Source organism: Castor canadensis, chromosome 2, assembly GCF_047511655.1.
Source record: "Castor canadensis chromosome 2, mCasCan1.hap1v2, whole genome shotgun sequence".
In the NCBI taxonomy this organism is placed as follows: domain Eukaryota; kingdom Metazoa; phylum Chordata; class Mammalia; order Rodentia; family Castoridae; genus Castor; species Castor canadensis.
This window is the reverse complement of record NC_133387.1, coordinates 188,945,181-188,965,991: the sequence shown is the minus strand read 5'-3', so window position 1 is coordinate 188,965,991 and position 20,811 is coordinate 188,945,181. Positions and strand designations below refer to the sequence as shown.

Here is a 20,811-nt window from a genome sequence, read left to right as displayed (position 1 = left end):
CCTCCTGCATTGTTCTTTTGACTGAGTATTGCCTTGGCTATTCGTGGCCTCTTGTGTTTCCATATAAATTTAACAGTAGATTTTTCAATCTCTTTAATGAATGTCATTGGAATTTTGATGGGAATTGCATTAAACATGTAGATTACTTTTGGGAATATAGACATTTTTACTATGTTGATTCTACCAATCTATGAGCATGGGAGATCTCTCCACTTTCTATAGTCTTCCTCAATCTCTTTCTTCAGAAGTGTATAGTTTTCCTTGTAGAGGTCTTTCACATCTTTTGTTAGGTTTACACCTAGGTATTTGATTTTTTTTGAGGCTATTGTAAATGGAATTGTTTTCATACCTTCTTTTTCAGTTTGCTCATTGTCAGTGTATAGAAATGCTAATGATTTTTCTATGTTGATTTTATATCCTGCTACCTTGCTATAGCTATTGATGATGTCTAGAAGCTTCTGAGTAGAGTTTTTTGGGTCTTTAAGGTAAAGGATCATGTCATCTGCAAATAGGGATATTTTGACAGTTTCTTTACCTATTTGTATTCCTTCTTCTTGCCTAATTGCTCTGGCTAGGAATTCCAGTACTATGTTGAATAGGAGTGGAGATAGTGGGCACCCTTGTCTGCTTCCTGATTTTAGAGGGAATGGTTTCAGTTTTTCTCCATTAAGTATAATGCTGGCTGTAGGTTTGTCATATATAGCTTTTATAATATTGAGGAACTTTCCTTCTATTCCTAGTTTTCTTAGAGCTTTTATCATGAAATGGTGTTGGATCTTATCAATGGCTTTTTCTGCATCTATTGAGATGATCAAGTGGTTTTTGTCTTTGCTTCTGTTAATCTGATTTATTACATTTATTGATTTTCATATGTTGAACCACCCCTGCATCCCTGGGATGAAGCCTACTTGGTCGTGGTGAATAATCTTTTTGATGTGTTGCTGAATTCGGTTTGCCATTATTTTATTGAGGATTTTTGCATCAATGTTCATTGAGGAGATTGGCCTATAGTTCTCCTTTTTGGAGATGTCTTTGCCTGGTTTTGGGATAAGTGTAATACTGGCTTCATAAAATGTGTTTGGCAGTTTTCCTTCCCTTTCTATTTCGTGGAACAGTTTAAGGAGGGTTGGTATCAGTTCTTCTTTAAAGGTCTGATAGAATTCAGCAGAGAATCCATCAGGTCCTGGACTTTTCTTTTTGGGGAGACTCTTGATTGCTGCTTCAATTTCATTTTGTGTTATAGGTCTATTCAGGTGATTAGTTTCCTCTTGGTTCAGTTTTGGATGATCATATGTATCTAGAAATCTGTCCATTTCTTTAAGATTTTCAAATTTATTTGAATATAGGTTCTCAAAGTAGTCTCTGATGATTTCCTGGACTTCCATGGTGTTTGTTGTTATCTCCCCTTTTGCATTCCTGATTCTACTAATTTGGATTTTTTCTCACCTCATTTTAGTCGGGTTTGCCAGGGCTCTGTCGATCTTGTTTATTTTTTCAAAGAACCAACTTTTTGTTTCATTAATTCTTTGTATGATTTTTTTGGTTTCTATTTCATTGATTTAAGCTCTTATTTTTATTATTTCTCTTCTATTTGTTTTGGGATTTGCTTGTTCTTGTTTTTCTAGGAGTTTGAGATGTATCATTAGGTCATTGATTTGGGATCTTTCAGTCTTTTTAATATATGCACTCATGGCTATAAACTTTCCTCCAGGACTGCCTTAGCTGTGTCCCATAGGTTCTGGTAGGTTGTGTTTTCATTTTCATTGATTTCCAGGAACTTTTTAATTCCTCTTTTTTTTCATCGATGATCCATTCTTCATTAAGTAATGAGTTATTTCGTTTCCAGCTGTTTGCGTGTTTTTTGTCTTTACTTTTGTTGTTGAGTTCTACTTTTACTGCATTGTGATCAGATAGTATGCACGATATAATTTCTATTTTCTTATATTTGCTGAGGCTTGCTTTGTGCCCTAGCATATGATCTATTTTGGAGAAGGTTCCATGGGCTGCTAAGAAGAATGTATATTGTGTAGGGGTTGGATGAAATGTTCTGTAGACATCAACTAGGTCCATTTGATCTATTGCATATTTTAGATCTTGGATTTCTTTATTGATTTTTTGTTTGGATGACCTACCTATTGATGATAATGGGTTGTTAAAGTCTCCCACAACCACTGTGTTGGCATTAATATATGCTTTTAGGTCTTTCAGGGTAAATTTGATGAAATTGGGTGGGTTGACATTGGGTGCATACAGGTTGATAATTATTATTTCCTTTTGGTTTATTTCCCCTTTTATTAGTACGGAATGTCCTTCTTTATCTCATTTGATCAATGTAGGTTTGAAGTCTACTTTGTCAGAGATAAGTATTGCTACTCCTGCCTGTTTTTGGAGGCCATTGGCTTGGTAAATCTTCTTCCAGCCTTTCATCCTAAGCCTATGCTTATTTCTGTCAGTGAGATGGGTCTCCTGTAAGCAGCAAATTGTTGGATCTTCCTTTTTAATCCATTTTGTTAAGTGGTGCCTTTTGATGGGTGAATTAAGTCCGTTAACATTAAGCGTTAGTACTGATGGGTATGTGGTGATTCCTGTCATTTAGTTGTCTTAGTTGTTTGAAGGTTTGATTGTGTGTACCTAAGTTGAGGTTACTCTCTACTGTCTTGCTTTTTCTTTTCCTGTGGTTTGGTGCTGCCTGTCTTTTCATGGTTAAGTTGGGTTTCACTTTCTATGTGCAGAATCCCTTGCAGAATCTTTTGTAGTGGTGGCTTTGTGGTCACATATTGTTTTAGTTTCTGCTTATCATGGAAGACTTTTATTGCTCCATCTATTTTGAATGATAGCTTTGCTGGGTAGAGTATCCTGGGGTTGAAGTTATTTTCATTCAGTGCCCGGAAGATCTCACCCCAGCTCTTCTTGCTTTTAATGTTTCTGTTGAGAAGTCTGCTGTGATTTTGATGTGTTTACCTTTGTATGTTATTTGTTTTTTCTCTCTTACAGCCTTCAATATTCTTTCCCTAGTTTCTGAACTTGTTGTTTTAATGATGATATGTCGTGGGGTAGTTCTATTTTGATCTGGTCTGTTTGGTGTCCTGGAGGCCTCTTGCATCTGTATGGGAATAGATTTCTCTAGATTTGGGAAATTTTCCGTTATTATTTTGTTGAATATATTACGCATTCCCTTCGCTTGCACCTCTTCTCCTTCTTCGATGCCCATGATTCTCAAGTTTGGTCTTTTGATGGGGTCAGTGAGTTCTTGCATTTTCTTTTCACAGGTCTTGAGTTGTTTAATTAATAGTTCTTTGGTTTTTCCTTTAATTACCATTTCATCTTTAAGTTCTGAGATTCTGTCTTCTGTTTGTTCTATTCTGCTGGATTGGCCTTCCGTTTTGTTTTGCAGTTCTGTTTCATTCTTTTTTCTGAGGTTTTCCATATCCTGGGTGGGTTCCTCTTTAATGTTGTCTACTTTTGTCCTGAGTTCATGTATCCATTTATTCATCATGTTCTCTGTTTCACTTTGGTGTTTGTACAGTCCTTCTATGGTTTCCTTTATTTCTTCTTTTGCTTTTTCAAATTCTCTATTTTTGTTGTCTTGGAATTTCTTGAGTGTCTCCTGTACATTTTGGTTGACCCTATCCAGTATCATCTCTATAAAATTCTCATTGAGTACCTGTAGTATGTCTTCTTTTAAATTATTCTTGTGGGCTTCATTGGGTCCTTTGGCATAGTTTATCTTCATTTTGTTGAGTCTGGATCTGAGTATCTGTTTTCTTCATTCCCCTCTGGTTCCTGTACTAATTTTTTGCTGTGGGGAAACTGGTTTCCCTGTTTTTTCTGTCTTCCTGTCATTGTCGTTGGTGTTGTTACTGTCCCTGTACTGTGTGCAATTAAGTATTTTCTAGCTTGTAATAATAACAATGGTAATATTTAGAATGGAAGGGTGAGCTGAGATGGAAAGGAAGAAGTTAAAGAAAGGGGGAAAACAAATACACAGACAAGAAGGAGGAAACAGAAGAAGGTATCAGACAAGAAAGTTTCAAAGGTATAAACAGGGAGTGTTAGTGTACTAATTGACAGTAAGCTGAACAGACATTAGAGAGACAGAGAGAGGATTGAAAATCAAGAATAAAAAAATAAAAATAAGAATAAAAATAAAAAATAAGTAAATGAAATAAATATCTATGTATAAAAATGAATTAAAATAAGATGAAAAATAGAAAATTAAAAACAAAAACAAAAAACCAAAAAACCTCCAAGTTCAAATGCAATGAAGTTTCAGTCTTAATAATTTGGGTGTCCGTCTCAGTCTCCCATCCTGGAGATGGTGCCTCAGATGTTGTTCTGTAGTTGTCTCATCAAAGGGGATGCATAAAGTAGAACAAAAGTACATACACACACACACAAACACACACACACACACACACACACACACACAAAACCCCACCAAGTGTCCCAAGTTCAAATGCAATACAGTTTCAGTAAGTTTTTCGGCTTGCAGGTGTAATTCGGTTGTTCTCTCATCAAAGGTAGGGAGAAAAAGAAAAAAAAGCGTCTGGAGGCAGTTCTGAGAGTGGTATCTGCAACTGTTGCTTGCCTGCCTGCTGCTCTCAGCCTGTAGCTGGCGGCGTTATTTATGCAGATCTCTGGGGTGAGCTAGCACTCACCTGGTCCCACAGGCTTTGTTTGCTCAGAGTTCTCCTGTGCGGGGGCCTCTGCTACAGGCTTTCCCCTTTCCAAGCACTGGGAAAGGCGACACTGCCCTGCGTTGTCAGGCCTGCGTGTTTACTTAGAGTTCATGTGGGAGGTGGGTCTTCCCCCCTCTCCTGTGCAGTTTTCCTCCCACTGCCACTTTCAGAAGCTTTCCTGCTCCTGCTTACTGGGCGGTGCTGCTGCTCCTGCCGGCCACCATGTTTGTTTACAGTTCACGTGGGAAGTGGGTCTTCCCTCCTCTCCTGTGAAGTTTTTCTCCCTCCTCCACTCTCACAAGCGTCCCCGCTCCTGGTTGCTGGGTGCGCGCCCCGGTCCTGCCAGAGCCTCTCCGGCCTGCCTGGCTTGTTTATTTACAGTCCCGGGAAGGATTCCCTTCCCCCAGTCTTCAGCGCTCAGGGCGCCCCACCCTCTTTCCAGCATGTCTTTATTGTTCTTATTGCTTATTACTCAGTTTTTCTTTTTCCCCGGGTGGAGGTCGGTCTGTCCAGGGGGCTTTGCTGCTCTGGCCCAGGCTTGTCTGTGGGGGAACCGCGGTACCGCGAAGCTCACCTGGTCCACGTCTTCCCAAGCCGTCTGGGTGCGGGCGAGTGGCGGGCCAGGAGCCCTCCTGGTTTCTCCGTTTAACGTGAAGTGGAGATTCTCTGCGCCGGCTGGAGATGTGGAGGAGTCAAAGTTATGCCTTTTCTCGGTGATTATGCCTGCAAAGTGTGTCTCCAGCGTCTCTCCAAGATTTCACTCTAGGAGGCTCGCTTTCTGCCTCCTCCCTCTCGCCGCCATCTGGAACCCCTAGGATCATGTCTTGACGGAGTGTCTTGACCAGAGAGGATGCTGCCTCATCACCTGTCTAAGAGTGACAGAGGGAGCAGGTCCTGCACAGCTCAGGTCTCAGCTGAGGAGCCTCCCTTGTGTGCATGTTCACTCTCCATATCCTCACAACCACCACCTCAGGAAATCATTCCCTTCACACAGGTGAGGGAAGCCTGAAGGAACAGCAATGTGACACAGCTGGTAAGTGAAAAAGGAATTCTAGCCCAAGTAGCCCAGGTCGGACTCCAGAGCTCCAAGTCACTACATTTACTGCACTGCATTTGTTAAACAAATGTTTAAATTCCAACCTTTTCTCCAAATTGAAGGAACAGCTCCCTCCCATAGTATTGGTCTTTTTTAATTTTAGAAATATTAAGCTTTGACCAACAAGTAAAAGCAGTGTTGAAATCAACGAGCAGGGCTAACAATCTAGAATACAGGCTTTTGAAGAGGAGATTTGCTATTCTCAGAGTAACTCAGTGTATATCCTCATGCTGGGTGCCTCATATGGCAAAGAGTACATGAAACTCAGTACAGAGCCATGGTACACATGCCGTGCTCAGTAGCCTCATACAATTCAGAAACATTTTGAAACAACCTGACAGGTGACACCTCTTGAAGCTTTATAAATACACAGGGAAAAATCTCAAGTCCAGGTCCCTTGGGAACTGAGGAGCTGGTGGGACAGGGCTGATAATATTTTGACAAATGTTATCATAAGTATGCATCAGATAGTATCATAGTAAATAGGCAATATGTAACTCAGTGTCGTACAGTTAGAGGCTGGTGTAATTGGAGGAAAAGATTGAGTGAGTTATATTCCGTATGTCACTCTTCCTGGCCAGGTGTGCTAGGAAAAGCTCATTTCCTCTGGGTCTGCTGCTGTCTTCCTGGTGGTTGTGGCTGCAGGCCTGGCTTGGTGAGCTGAATATGGGCTGGATTTTGGCCCCCACACCTGAGCCTTACCTGATGCCACTGTGTGCAGCCTTTTATAGTGGCTATGAGTGGAGCTGTTCTTTAATAATGAGTTCACCAGATGGAAAAGACTGGCAAGGACTTTCTAGGTGGAGGGAACAGCATGAGGAAATACAGGCGACATGAAAACATGTGGTGTTCTTGAGGGAGGAAACACTCCTTGAACTGTCTCATGTGTCCTTCAATTGGCTTTAAACTGGGCTGGAGAAGAGGGTTGAAGGTAGACTGTGAGTGGTTGTGGAGATTATGGTAGGAAGAAAAATGACCTCTTAAAATGGCCTCATCCCAGTCCCTAGACCCTGTGACCATGTTGCATAGCAAGGGGTAATTGAAGATTGCTCAGCAGTATATCTTAAAGGATAGTGATTATCCATCCAGGTGAGTCTAATGTACTCTTCAGTGGCTTAAAATGTTTGAGTCCAGTCTGGGCAACATAGTGAGAGAGTGAGACCTCTGCTCAAAAAAGGAAAAAGAGGAAGGGGCCATAGCCAAGGAAAATGGAAAAGGCAAGGCAAGGGACTCCCCTCCAGCATCAGCAGAAAGGATGCAGCCTTGCCAACACCTTAATTTAAGGGAAGAGAAACCCATTTGGGACTTCTGACCTCCAGAACTGTAAGGTAATAACCTGTTGTGTTAAGCCACTATGTGATGATTTGAGACAGCAGCACTAGAACATTTCATTTATAGAGGAGGCCATGCTCAAGACCCTTTCCCTGGAAGCATTGGGGAGTCTCTAGCTCACACTTAGAGGATTCACTTGAGTTGTAGAGGCCTGGAAGCTGAAAGACCTGGTGGGAGACATGGATATTATCCAGGTGTCTTGTCCTCTGAGAAGTAGATGCCAAGTTGGGTTGGGTGAGTTGGAGATTTGTTGGGAGGAAATGTCTCTGAAGGGTGAAGGAGAAGTGGGTGGGCAGAATCTCAGACTGCAGGTCAATTTTAAGAAGACTTTGGTCAGCACGATGGAGAGTCCTCCTTCCAAAGTTGAGGGTGTAAAATTTAGGAAGCTGTGGCTTTGGACTGAATCCCTGCACTGGGCTCAACACATCAAAGTATGGTAGAGTTTAATCATTGTAACAAGTTTGACTAGTTGTGAGGCTCTGTAGTCAGTTAACTAGTTAGGTTGTACAGTTAACTAGTTAAGCTGTACCTGACTAGTTGACTAGGTGTACCCAATTTAGTTGTTTTCTATGGCTCACTTCTATCTTCCTGTAAAGGGTGGCTGTTCCAGTTGTTGGAGTTCTCAGACTGTGTGGTTCTGGGAGCTATGCAGATCACAAACTGTTTTTGTTTTGATCAAATAAATGTTATCAATTCTTTTTGGTCTGAAGAATTTTCCTTCTAACACCCATTAGAGGAACTCCTGCCCCCTCCCAACCTGCAGGAATGAGCCTGCAGTAGTCTGACAGACCCCATTATCTGCAGGGGATACATTCCAAGATCCCAGTGAATGCCTCAAACTGGATAGTATGAAACCCTAAATATACTGTCTTTTCCTATACATACATACCTGTGATAAAGCTTAACTTATAGATGAGGCATAGTAAGAGAGTAACAGCAATAAAATGGAATAGGTAGAACTGTATTGCTCTAATAAAAGTAACTTAAAACCTATGAATTTGTTGTTTTTGGAGTTTTCAGTGTAATATTTTGGACTGTGGATAGGCAAAGCCATGGGTAGGGAGACTGCTGTTGAGCTCAGCCATTAACTGGGAGTAACCCAGGTGAAGAAGGCCTTTTCAGTGGTGGATCACAGGAAGACAGCTAGCGCTGTCAGTCAACTCTACTATGCTCCCTGAAGCAGGCCATCTGAGGGTGTATTTCTAAGGGCATCACATAGGTGTGTATGTGTGAGATGAGAGAGAACTGGGATTTGAGGCTTACTGAGAAATGTTGAACTATTTGCTTTAGTTCAGTAACTGTTCTCACTATTCCTGACAGACTCACCCTTGGCATATCAGCTGTGCTATGTAGAAACTGCATTAGTCTTTTTTTAAAAATTGGTCTGGTGTGATTGGAGGTAGATGGCTTTTCTTCTCTTGATTGTGATAAGTGGAACATATAAGGAGTTTTTATCCTTTTTGTTTCAGATACTATTCACTTCTGTAAGAAACAGGTGTTACCGGTGTTGTGAGGCGTAGAAGAGAGCATTTGAGTGATGCTTGCCACTGTTCGCCAACTTTTCCACCAGTGTGGAAATCTTTAATAAGAACCATCCCTAAACTACCTGTTATCTGGATTCAGAAGGAGATTTCTTTTAGGGAGTTTGAGGATTGTGCAGTTGGGGTATAGGGGTGGTTATTTCTAAGAAAGGAATAAAGGGAGGGGCAAAGGGTGGTATTTTGTGTGTAGGAACTGTGGTCATCTTCTGTAGCTTCAAGTATTCCTTGAAATACAACTGAGAATCTTCTAGAGTAGGGGTTGGCATACTTTTCTGTGACGTATCAGGCTTTGTGGGGCATTCAGTCTGTCCCAGCTACATGACTAGCTGGAGCTGTGCTTCAGGGAAACTTTACTTACAAATACCAGGTAGCAAACTGGATTCGACCTGTAGGCCATAGCCTGCAGACCTCTGTTCCAGGGCATCAGCAAAATCAAAACTTCCTTTTCTTCCTCTGTGACCTCTTTGAAGGTTATGGCACACAGTTCTGTATTGCAGTGGTGACAGTAGTGTGCTGGAACAGTTATGTTCTTCCTGACTCTCCTTCTAGGAGGTTAACAGACCTTAGAATGACGGGCCATCCTCGCCTGTGCCCTGCCTGGTGGACTGCAGACCAGGCAGCCAGTCTTCCTCCTCCTGTGGGCAGTCATTTTCCATTCCTTGTGAAAGTGACTGGGTAGCTGATGGCACCACTGTGCAAAGGAGGGTGTCATCTTAATGTCCTGCTTGGAATATTGTCAACTGAGGTTCCTCGCTGGGACAGCATATTATGGGAATAAATGATTCTTTAATGCTGAGTTTGCTTTCTCTCCATTGAAACTTGGAATAACTTGTACAGATTAAGACAGTGTTTTAATGTTTGTTCTTTCCTTTATTTAAGGATGGAGAGTAATCCTGCCTGTGCTGTGTTAAGAATTATGGGAAAATGATTGTGTAGATTGTAAATCCCTTTATTACCTAGAGTATAATTTAAATAAATGAACCTTACAGATGTAGCTTTTCCTTTTTTGTGAGTCATGAGTAATTTGGAATCCCCAGATCTGAGCAGTAGTTCCTGCATTCAGCATCTGTAAAAAATAATGGAGTATCTACAATGAAATTTAGGAAATTTAGTTTGGCTAAAGCAGTAATAAATATTTGAACAATGTAATGTTAAAGGGCAAATTATTGGGGCTTCCAAGCATGACCTAGACATTTCCAGTTACTTTGAAGTGATGCCCCGTCTTCACTATTATCCAAAATGAGTAGTTGGATTTCACATGCCACTGGTGTATGGTTAAAGCTTTGAGACAAGGCATGGTGGTGTACACCTATAATCCCAGCTGTGCTGCAGGTGGATGTAGGAGGACCATGGTCAGAGGCCAGCCCTGGGCAGAAACTTGAGCCCTATCTGAAAAATAAAGTCAAAATGTTGCAGAAAACTTACAGACAGGATGACTGACCAGTGGGAATAAGACTCAAATCCAGGAAGATGGAGGAAAGGAAGTTTATTAAGCTAGCGGGCCAGCACCTGGCTATCTCCAAAATGGCTCAGGCCCTGAGCTCAGGGTGGTTGATGATTTTATACCGAGAAAAGCAGCAGCAAGCAAGCAGGGAGTACAGAAGCAGATGTGGCAGTTAGCTGTTCAGGGTTACAATATATCATGTTAGTGTACCTGTGGACAAAGTCCATCCACAGTTTCTAGCAAGATAAGTGGATGCAGGGGCCCCAGCTAAGGGGAAGGGCCTTATTTGTCTTTGATCCTTTTCCTGGCTTTGATTGTTTTCCGGGTTTCCTTATCAAAAAGGGATGAAGGATTGGGGCCAGTGGTAGAGCATTTGCTTAGCAATCACAAGACCCTGAGTTCAAAACTTCAGTTACCTCTCCCCAAAGAAAAAAAAAATAAAAAAAGCTTTGAGGGGTTAGTGTTACCAAGATGTTTCTCCAGCTAATTTCAATGTTTAAGGTGCATAAATAGAACTGTTCCCATCATCATGGGTTTGCAGTCATTTTACCTCTTATTTCTTAATAGCCCTTCCTTTTGGTAGCATTGGGGTTTGAACTCAGGGCTTCATACTTGCAAGATAGGTGCTGTTACCACTGGAGCTACTCTGCCAGTTCATCTTAACAGCCCTTGTAGGATGACTGAAGTAAGTTTTCCTCCCATGACTGATGTTCTGATGGTGAAAGATGTTCAAGGTGGTATGTTGGGTATGCATTAAGTATATTTTGTTGAATTTCTCTTTTTTATCAGTTGGGATGGTTAAAACTTATATAAAATGTAAATATATTTCATCTCAGAAGGAATGGTGGCTTCTTATTACAAGTGATGGTTGAATTCGATCCTGCAGTATCAAGGATGAAGTGGGCTGCACAAGGTAGAGAAAAGATGGTCTTGTGAAACTAAAGAATTAGCTAGTAGATAATTTTGTCATATCAATTTTGACATTGTTTCCTCCTTAATCTTTTCACAAGATAATTCTAAATGTAATTGTAAGAGTTTCAAATTCCCCCTCATCTTAAAAAAAATAGAGAGGTAGGAAATATTGGGATGTATTATTAGATTTATTTATTTATTTTTGTGGTGGTACTGGGGTTTGAACTCTGGGCTTTGTGCTTGCAAAACAGGTGCTCTATCACTTAAGTCATTCATACCTTCAGCCTTTTTTCTCTGTTTATTTTGGACTTTTTGTTCAGGCTGGACTGGAGAGCAATCCTATTGACCCAATGTGAGTCAATGCCCTGTATAGCTATCCTTATCTCAACCAGCAAAAACCCTTGTTCCTTCCTATTATTGCTTATACTCTCTCTTCAACAAAATTAGAAATAAGGGCAAAATAGTTTCTGCTGGGTATTGGGGGGGAGAGGGAGGGGGCGGAGTGGGTGATAAGGGAGGGGGTGGGAGCAGGGGGGAGAAATGAACCAAGCCTTGTATGCACATATGAATAATAAAAGAAAAAAAAAGAAACAAAAACAAAGATGTAAAAACAAAAATGCAAATCTAGAAGGAGACAGATTCCCTCTGAGCATCTCCACAATGCTTTAATGATAATAAAGTGAATCCATTTCAGGTTTTTTTTAACCCAAAAGACATAAACATAGATATTCTCTACAAAAAAAAAAATAAGGTTCCTGTCATTGCTGGGATGACAGGTGCACATGATCACACCGAGATCTTTTTCATGGAGATGAAATTTTGTAAACTTTTTTTTTTTTTTGGCCTAGACTGACCTGGGATTATAATCTTTTTATCTCAGCCTCTCACATAGATTGGAATGACAGGTACAATTGCTGATTGGAGCCAGGAAAGAGTAGACCACCAGAAATGAGAGTATGTTAGGAGCCAGAGGGCTGGGTTTCTGGAACTGCAGCCCCGAGTTCTTGTTTCTCCTGGTATTTATTTGTCAGCAAAAGCGCATAGCAATGATGGATGTTTATCCAAATAAGCAAAACAAGAAGTGATTTGAAAAACACTGCTCTACTTATATGTTACTTATTAAAGCCCTTCTCTTAAAGCTTCTGAGAGAGTGGACAAACCAGAACATTCTGCTTTCATGTGTGCTCAGTGTGCTGAGAAACTTCTTGGTGTGCCAAGAGTCATATTCTTCCAGTCTCATGTTTGCACAATACTGGAAGACGTGCACAAATACCTTTGATTGTCCCCTTCCTCGTCAGCCTATGGTTTCAGCCTGCAGCATTTCCCCTTTTTCTTTTAGTTTGCAAATTTTGTAGCATAATGACATTGACCGTATGTTGATGAGCTGTGATTATTCTGTGTTGTTGTTTTTTTCCAGACTACAATATTATTAATATCACAATAATCAACAAAGTTCCTCCTCCGAAATACTTTAATTGATATAATGGATTCAAATTATTGACTCTATCAGCTATTTCTTCTAATAAATCAGTCCCTGAAACTAATTTTAACTGTTGTGAGAAAGTTTCAGAAATACTTTGTTGTCATTTTATAATTTCTTTTGTTATGTTGTCATGATTTATAAGGTGCTGTCTTATTTTATCCATGAAAATTTAGACTCATTCCAACGAATAGGAGTTATATAGTATGTAGTAAAATTTCAATCACATTTTAGAGTCATTTGTTGTCTTAAACTTTGTAACTGATCTCCTAACATAACTACTGCAGATTCTAAATCAGCTATCTCAGCATGCAGTTGACTATCTGTCTCTGACTGTTCCACAGTTTCTCAGCATTACTCTGCCAATTTTGAACAAATTCCATGATTTGTGTTCCTTGATGTAAAGCAACCCCAGCAACTGCAGCAGTAGTAGTTACTGCTATAATACCCATAATTATGGCTATAAACATTCCTACATGTTTATAAACTTGTTGACATTGATGACAAGTTGATGTTATTTTTTTAACTTGTCATTGAGTAATATTAAATCATTGTTTTAAGTGTCTCCAATCTGCATGAGTCTGTTTGTGGTATTGATCGGCCTCTAATAGTAGAGGAGAAATTAATAATTGATCAATATCATTATTACCTTTTTCCATTGGGCCAGGCAATTGCAAATGAGCTCTTGATATGAGTAATAAAACTAGGAGTATTACGTGGTAATAAAATGTCTTGTAACTGGTGAAAGAGAAAAAAGAAATCACTACTGTTATCATGTGGTATATAAGCAGTAACAATATGTTTTACAGTATAATAACAGTATTGTGAATCAGTTACTATATTAAGAGAAGTAGATATATCTTGCAATAGTAAAATAATAGCAGCTAAATTCAGCCTTTTGTACAGACTTATAAGGTGATTGTTGTACTTTATGAATAATGCCATTAGTATAACCAATATATCCCAATTTATTAGCATCAGTATAAAAAGTAAGAGCACTCTTTATGGGTTTCTCTTGTATTATACTATCAATAATGACAGATGTATGTTTTAAAAATTGAAGCCATTTATTTTTTGGAAAATTATTATTTATAGGACCTAGGAAATAACTTAAAGCAATTTGCCAATTAATTTTTTCCTGGGTAGCTTTTTCAATCTGATCATTAGTTAATGGTAATACGATAGTTGTGAGATCTTGACCACTCAATTGTCTAAATCTCTGCTGACCTTTCGAGGTTAATTGTGCCATTTTGTCAAGATAAGTAGATAATTGCTTATTTTCTTTATTTGGTAAAAATATCCATTCAATGATAATATCAGATCTTTGAGCTATGCATCTAGTAGGAGAATGGGGAGTAGGGTTAATGATTAACTGAAAAGAAAAGGAAAGATCTATATGATCAATATAGGCTTGTTGAATATATTGTTCTAAGATCTGTAATTCTTTTTCGGCCTGACTACTTAATATTTGTGGGCTGGAAATATCAGAATCTCATTTTAAAGTGTCAAACAAATGTTGTAAAGCATAATTAGGAATTCCCAGAGAAGGTCGTAACCAATTTATATCTCCTAATAATTTTTGGAAATCATTTAAAGTTTTTAATGTATCTCTCCATATAGAAAATTTTCGCAGTTTAACATGAGTCCTTTCCAAAATATATCCTAAATACATATAAGGTTCTTCTTTCTGTATTTTCTCTGATTCAATCTCTAAACCATATTGTGGTAAAATTTTTTGAGCAGATGTAAATAGTTCATTAACCTGTTCTTGTGTCTCCATAGCAAATAAAATATCATCCATATGGTGAATAATAATAGCAGTAGGGAACATTGTTCTCAATTTACTCAAAAGGTTGATTAACAAAATGTTGACACAAGGTGGGGCTATTAAGCCTTCCTTGTGGTAATACTGTCCATTGATATCACTTCATTGGTTCTTGATTATTAATAGAAGGAATGGAAAAGGCAAATTTTTCTCTATCTTTAGGTTGAAGGTGTATAGTAAAGAAACAGTCCTTTAAATCTATAATTATAAGTTTCCATGATGATGGAATCATAGCAGGCTGAGGTAAGGCTGGTTGTAAAGGACCCATGGGTTGAATAATCTTATTGATATTTTGTAAATCTGTCAAATTCTCCATTTTCCTGATTTCTTTTTAATCACAAATACAGGAGAATTCCAAGGACTTGTAGAAGGTTCAATATGATTCTTTGTTAATTGTTCATATACTAGTTCTTCTAATGCTTTTAATTTTTCTTTTGTTAGTGACCACTGCTCAGTCCATATAAGTTTTTCTTGGAGCCAGGTTAAAGGAAGTGTATACTGAGCATGGCCCTTCCTATAAATTTGGATACCCAAGGCCTATTTTATCTTGTTTCCCTTTAATTTGTAAAGCTTGTATAATACCTTTTTCATTTTTTCCTAACCCTTTTTTATTATTATATCCCATTCTAGCCATCACGTTTTTCACTGAGGAATTTAAAGTAGGGATATTAAGAGAAGTACCCCATTCTGCTAATAGATCTCTTCCCCATAAATTTATTCCTATGTCTGCAATATATGTTTTTATTTTTTCTTTCTGTCCTTTGGGACCAATACATAATTTTACTTCAGTACTTTGCCATATATATCTGTAATTTGACCAATGCCAGAAAAGGTTGCTTTAATTTTAGTCATAGGCCATTGATTTGGCCACTGATCTAAAGATATGATGGATACATCTGCACCAGTATCTAAAAGACCTTGAAAATATATATCATTAATAAGCAACATTATTTGAGGACGACTGGAATCTAAAAGCATTTGTAAATAAACATTTTTCCCAGTACTACCAAATCCTCCATTTCTAGCAGTATTTAATGTGCTCCCTTTAACATGGTAAAATTAAAAGTTGAGCAATGCTCTGATCTTTTAAGATTTGTAAAGGTTTGTCTACTTGTGCCATAATTAAAATTTCTCCATTATAATCAGAATCAATAATTCCAGGGAAAACAGTTAATCCTGCCATTGTCATGCTACTTCTACCTAAAACTAACCCCATTGTTCCTTCCATTAAAGGTCCACAAATACCAGTATGTAATTTATATCTACCTAATGTGGGCTGTAAATATATATTTTGAGAGCTAGGTAAATCTAAAGCTGCACTTCCCCTTGTTGCATGGTAAAGGGTTGAGATAGGCTTGAATGTGCCATCCCATTGCTGACTGGGTACGTCTGTATTAATTGACCCACGTTTTTGATGAAGGGTCCTTAGAAAAATTCTTATGAGATCTAGTGGATAAGTCACATTTATCCATATTGCGAGCTGGTTTTTGTACTTCCGCCATTAATACATGATACTGACTCTTCTGAACCATTATGGGTGATTCATCTGAAGAGGACCCTGAACCCGACTCATGCTGAGAGGAATCATGGTCAGAAGATGCTGCTGATTGCCCAGGAGAAGACTCCTTCTTATTTTGCCTAGGGCCCTTTAACTGCTTAAATAATCTTTCTGAGATGACAGGGGAGGTAAAGGTGGAGAAATAAACTCATCGGCAGAAGCACAAGGTCGGGAAATACGTCCCACATCACTCTCTGTATCAGTGACCACTTGTCTAGATTCTCCAGAATCTGTGCTCATAGGTTTTAATACAGAAGAAATTGAAGACCGTAACGACCAGACATGAACAGTATTATGTCCCTTCTTTGTTGTGCCCTTTGTAGAGCTCTCATCACCTTTTTCCACACTTTATAATTCAATACAGTTCTTCCCTCAGGATGAAACCAATAGCAATGCCGATGAGCATGATGAAATAATTCCTGAAAAGATTTGTCTTTAACCTTTATCCCTGAGCCCTTCAACAGTCCCTTAAGCAATGGCATCTACTGAGACTGAGTTGAAGGGGAATTGCCCATAACTCTGGCTCTGAGAATCCTGAAAGTTTCGCTTACCTCCGAGCAGCCGTTTTCCCTTTGGTTTCTGATGAAGCTGTCTCTCTGCCTCTTTGATCCTGCCAACCACACCAAACGTTGCTGATCGGAGCCGGGAAAGAACAGAACACCAGAAATGAGAGTGTGTTAGGAGCCAGAGGGCTGGGTTTCTGGAACTGCAACTCCGGTCCTTGTTTCTCCTCGTATTTATTTGTCAGCAAAAGTGCATAGCAATGATGGATGTTTATCCAAATGAGCAAAACAAGAAGTGATTTGAAAAACACTGCTCTACTTATATGTTACTTATTAAAGCCCTTCTCTTAAAGCTTCTGAGAGAGTGGACAAACCAGAACATTCTGCTTTCATGTGTGCTCAGTGTGCTGAGAAACTTCTTGGTGTGCCAAGAGTCATATTCTTCCAGTCTCATGTTTGCACAATACTGGAAGACGTGCACAAATGCCTTTGATTGTCCCCTTCCTCGTCAGCGTATGGTTTCAGCCCGCAGCAAGGTACACATCACCAACTATTGGTTCAGATGGGGTCTTTTGAATTTTTTGCCTGGCATGGATTTGAACTGTGATCCTCCCAATCTTAGCCTTCCAAGTAGCTAAGATTACAGGCATATACCATGTTGATGCTTTTTTAAAAAGGGGAATATGTTTTAGAGGGAGGTTAACCTGAAACCTTATTTTGACAATTTTCATGTCATTAAAAACCTATAAAATATGGAATTCTAACAATTTGTCACTCTCATGCTTTCAGGATTTGTTAAGGATTCCAGGGGCCTGTGAATGATTAAAATTAAACCTGTGTTTAGTTAAAATATGCAAGAGAACCAACAGAAAGAATTTGCCCTTTGTATTAGTTCATTAGGGCTACCATAACGAAATACCAGACTGGGTGGCTTAAGCAATAGAGGTTTTCCCACAGTTTGGAGTCTACAAGTCCAAGTCCAAATGCTAGCAGGCTTGTTTACCTCTCAGGGCCATAAAGGAAGAATCTGTTCCAGATCTCCCTCATGCTGCTTTTTTTTTTTTTGATAAAATTGTATACATTTACTATGTACAACATGATGCTTTAAAATATGTTTACATTATGGAATGGTTCAACCAAGCTAATTAACATACATACATGCTTGCTTCAAGAAGTGTTGTTGAGAATTTTCTGGAACGTTGGTAGCTGTTCTTTACATTGCAGTAGAATAGTAGAGCTGCTTAGGAATTTACTTACACCTCAGTTTCATGGTTGATCTACTAATATGATTCCTACAAAACAATTGGCACTGAAAAAAACTCACAATTTTTGTTTCAAGTATTACAAAACCATTTTCTCTTAAATCCTAGCATGTTTTTCTTTTCCTTCTTTTTTTTTTCTTAAAGCAGTGTCTTTCTACAACTAGGGAACTCAGACATTGCATAACTAGATCATCTAGTTAAAAGATGAAAAAAGTTTATTGTAATGTGGTTCCTGTTCAGAAAAATGATAATTTTTCTTAACTCTATTTTAATTACCAGTGGGTTACACATACCTTTCTCTGATAGCCAGTCTCCTGATTGCATGGCTCTGGCATCAGATGAGTTACCATGAGGCTTCTTTTCCTTTCCTTCTGAATTGGGAGTAGATGCTTCTGGTAGGTAGAAGAAACAGTCTCTTTCAGACTGGGTAAAACTTGTGAGTTGTGTGTCTTCTGTTTTGATTTGGAGGGACAAGGTTGAGACTTAGGTCAAAAAGCTGACTTTTCTAAGGAATGATTGGACACAGATTTCTTCTTGTCTTCAAGGTGTTGGGAGCCTTATACAGACTGCAATGGACCTCAACTGATGGCCTGGGGGTTCTGATAATATCACCTACTAGGGAACTGGCATATCAGACCTTTGAGGTTCTCCGAAATGTAGGAAAGAATCACGACTTTTCAGCTGGTCTCATCATTGGTGGGAAGGTTTGTCCTTTGTCCTTGTCTGTCCTTCTTTAGGAACCTATGTAGGACTCCTATGGCAGTTGACAGGGAGGAGGTGGACTGGCCTCCTGGATGGGGGCTGATGGGGTGGTGCCACCTTGGTGTGGTTGCTGGCATCTGGAGTCTGCTTGTTAGCTTTGCTGTCTGGAAAGCCCATTTTCTTCAGGGCTCTGCATAGATGAGGCTCTGAGTCAGATGTGCAAGCCAGTTGGAGTAAGCCTACTTGTTAATGTGCTTTAAGAAGGGACATTCATTATGTGGACCTAGTACATTTTAGTAAGTGTCTTCCTCAGGGTCTAAATCATTCAGAACATTGCTATGACAGCAGGAGAAGAAAGGAAGGTAGACCATTTTGAGGAATGTTAATTTTAGGTCATGGCAAAACCTCCTCAACTTTTGTTTTACCTTAGAGTTAACCTGCAGTGCTCGATCTGCTAGAGTCTCCTCTAGACTTGAGGATAAATAGTTCTTGAATTTCTATGCAAATGTACAGAAAAGAAGAAAATGGCATCATAAACCATCATATACTCGTGTACCTGTCCCTTGGCTCTAACATTTAACAATATCCCACTGTTCTCTTCTCAAGGAGAGAATCTCTAAAACAGCACTCAGTTCTTTTTTCTAGTTCACAAAATGTGATAGTGGTGTGGAGAGCCTGTTCAGTGCCCCTGGATCCTGACTTAAAGGAATGGGGGTAATTTAATTGGTTTTTTTTCTTTTTTTTGGTGGGACTGGGGTTTGAACTCAAGGCTTCATGCTTGCAAAGCAGCTGTGCTACCTCTTGAGCTCCATTAATTGTTTTTAAGCTAGTTCTAGGAGACTTAATAGGAAATCAAGTCTTGATCATTCATTTGATAAGTTTATCTTGGCCTGAAAATGCTGGGTGTGATGAAGACTCTAGAACTCTGTAGGTCTTCACTGAGAATTTTATTTAGCCCACAAATGTGGACAAGTTACAGAAATGGAAGGGAAGAAGTTGTTTTTACTTCTAAGAGTATCTAAATGGCTAAGATGAAATGCCACATGCAGATGGTTTTATGGTTTTGTGACACAGGCTTCTTTGAGACATGTATGTGTAGTTAAAGAAACAACTGTTTTCAGGCTCTGAAACATAAAGCCAAGAGGATCAACAACATAAATATACTGGTTTGCACACCAGGTCAGCTTCTTCAACACATGGATGAAACAATGTTTCCATGCCACCAATCTCCAAACATTAGGTGAGTTTTAGGATTTCTAGTGAAGAAGAGGTCACTAAGCAGAGAGCTCTTAAAAGATTTTATAGTGGAAAACAATCTGAATCTGAGAAATTGTTTGTCCTTTTTTTGTTTTTGACATTTTGAGTTTAGTCCAGAGAGTTCTAGGTAGGCCTTTGTCAACTCAAAGAGAAGAATGTATGTAATTTTATATATGAAATTAGGCACTTTAGTATTAGGCATTGCAAAGAATTTTTAAAAATTTTTCTTTTAAGTAACACTTTTAGTAATTTGAAAGGTCAAATTGTCTTTTTTTTTTTTTTTTTTTTTTTTTGTGGAACCGAGGTTTGAACTGAGGTCTTTGCAATTGCAAAGCAGGCTCTCTATCACTTGATCCACATCTCCAGTCCATTTTGTTCTGATTATTTTGGAGATGGGGTCATGTGAACTATTTGTACAGGCCTTGAACTGTGACCCTTCCGATCTCAACCTCCCAAGTAGCTAAGATTCCAGGTATGAACCACTGGTGTCCAGACAGCATAAATGTTTTGAGCTTGCATATTTTCCAGATATGGAAAATGAATGAGATTATCCTGTTTGAAAGTCCTCAAATATAGGAAATGTGAGTGTTCAGTACCACCATGACCTTGTTGAATAAACCAAGGTTAAAAAAAGGGTCTAGACTCCATGCTTCTGGATGATCCTCATAGATAAACTTTGGAGATTCTGAGTACTGGTAGCTTTGGTTATGAAAACTTGGGAATGGAATAACAGCAAGACATACTTGAGGTGTACTTTCCATTGGCTTACTCTTGTGCAGACCTTGGTCTTTTCAAGTTGAGAAAGCTACTAAAATGTTTGCTACAAGTAATTTGATAAAGACTGTCTAGGTTAGTTTGACTGAATTAGCCAGAATTACTTTTTATCCCAATAGGTAATAGGGATTTCTGTAGATGATGAAGTTGGTTATCATAGGTTTTAGAAAAGCTTGAATGCAAAGACTTTGAATCTATAAGTGACTTTTGAAATGTAGTTACATTCTGATAAAAATGTGGCTATCAGAAAAAAATTTAGAAGGCAGATGTCTGGTGACATAATTCACACAACTGTGGGTTATGTGACAGTGGCCACAGGACCCTTAATCCCCAAATTCCCCTGAAGCACTGTGAGAAAGCAGATGCTGTTGGGAACTTTCTGTACTGTCCCGATTGACTTTTCTCCTATTGTAACATCAGTTTGGTTAACAGACCATGAGAAGTTA

The 20,811-nt window shown here is 39.0% G+C and overlaps 1 long non-coding RNA gene across 1 annotated transcript; it reads right to left on the bottom strand.

Annotated features, from left to right (window-relative positions):
- Positions 1-2,775: 2,775 nt before the first annotated feature.
- On the bottom strand, positions 2,776-16,897 carry LOC141420900 (uncharacterized). The gene is made up of 3 exons (XR_012445617.1): positions 16,419-16,897; positions 13,134-13,222; positions 2,776-9,714 (listed from the first exon to the last, which is right to left on the bottom strand). It is a non-coding gene; the product is annotated as an uncharacterized lncRNA (long non-coding RNA).
- Positions 16,898-20,811: the final 3,914 nt, after the last annotated feature.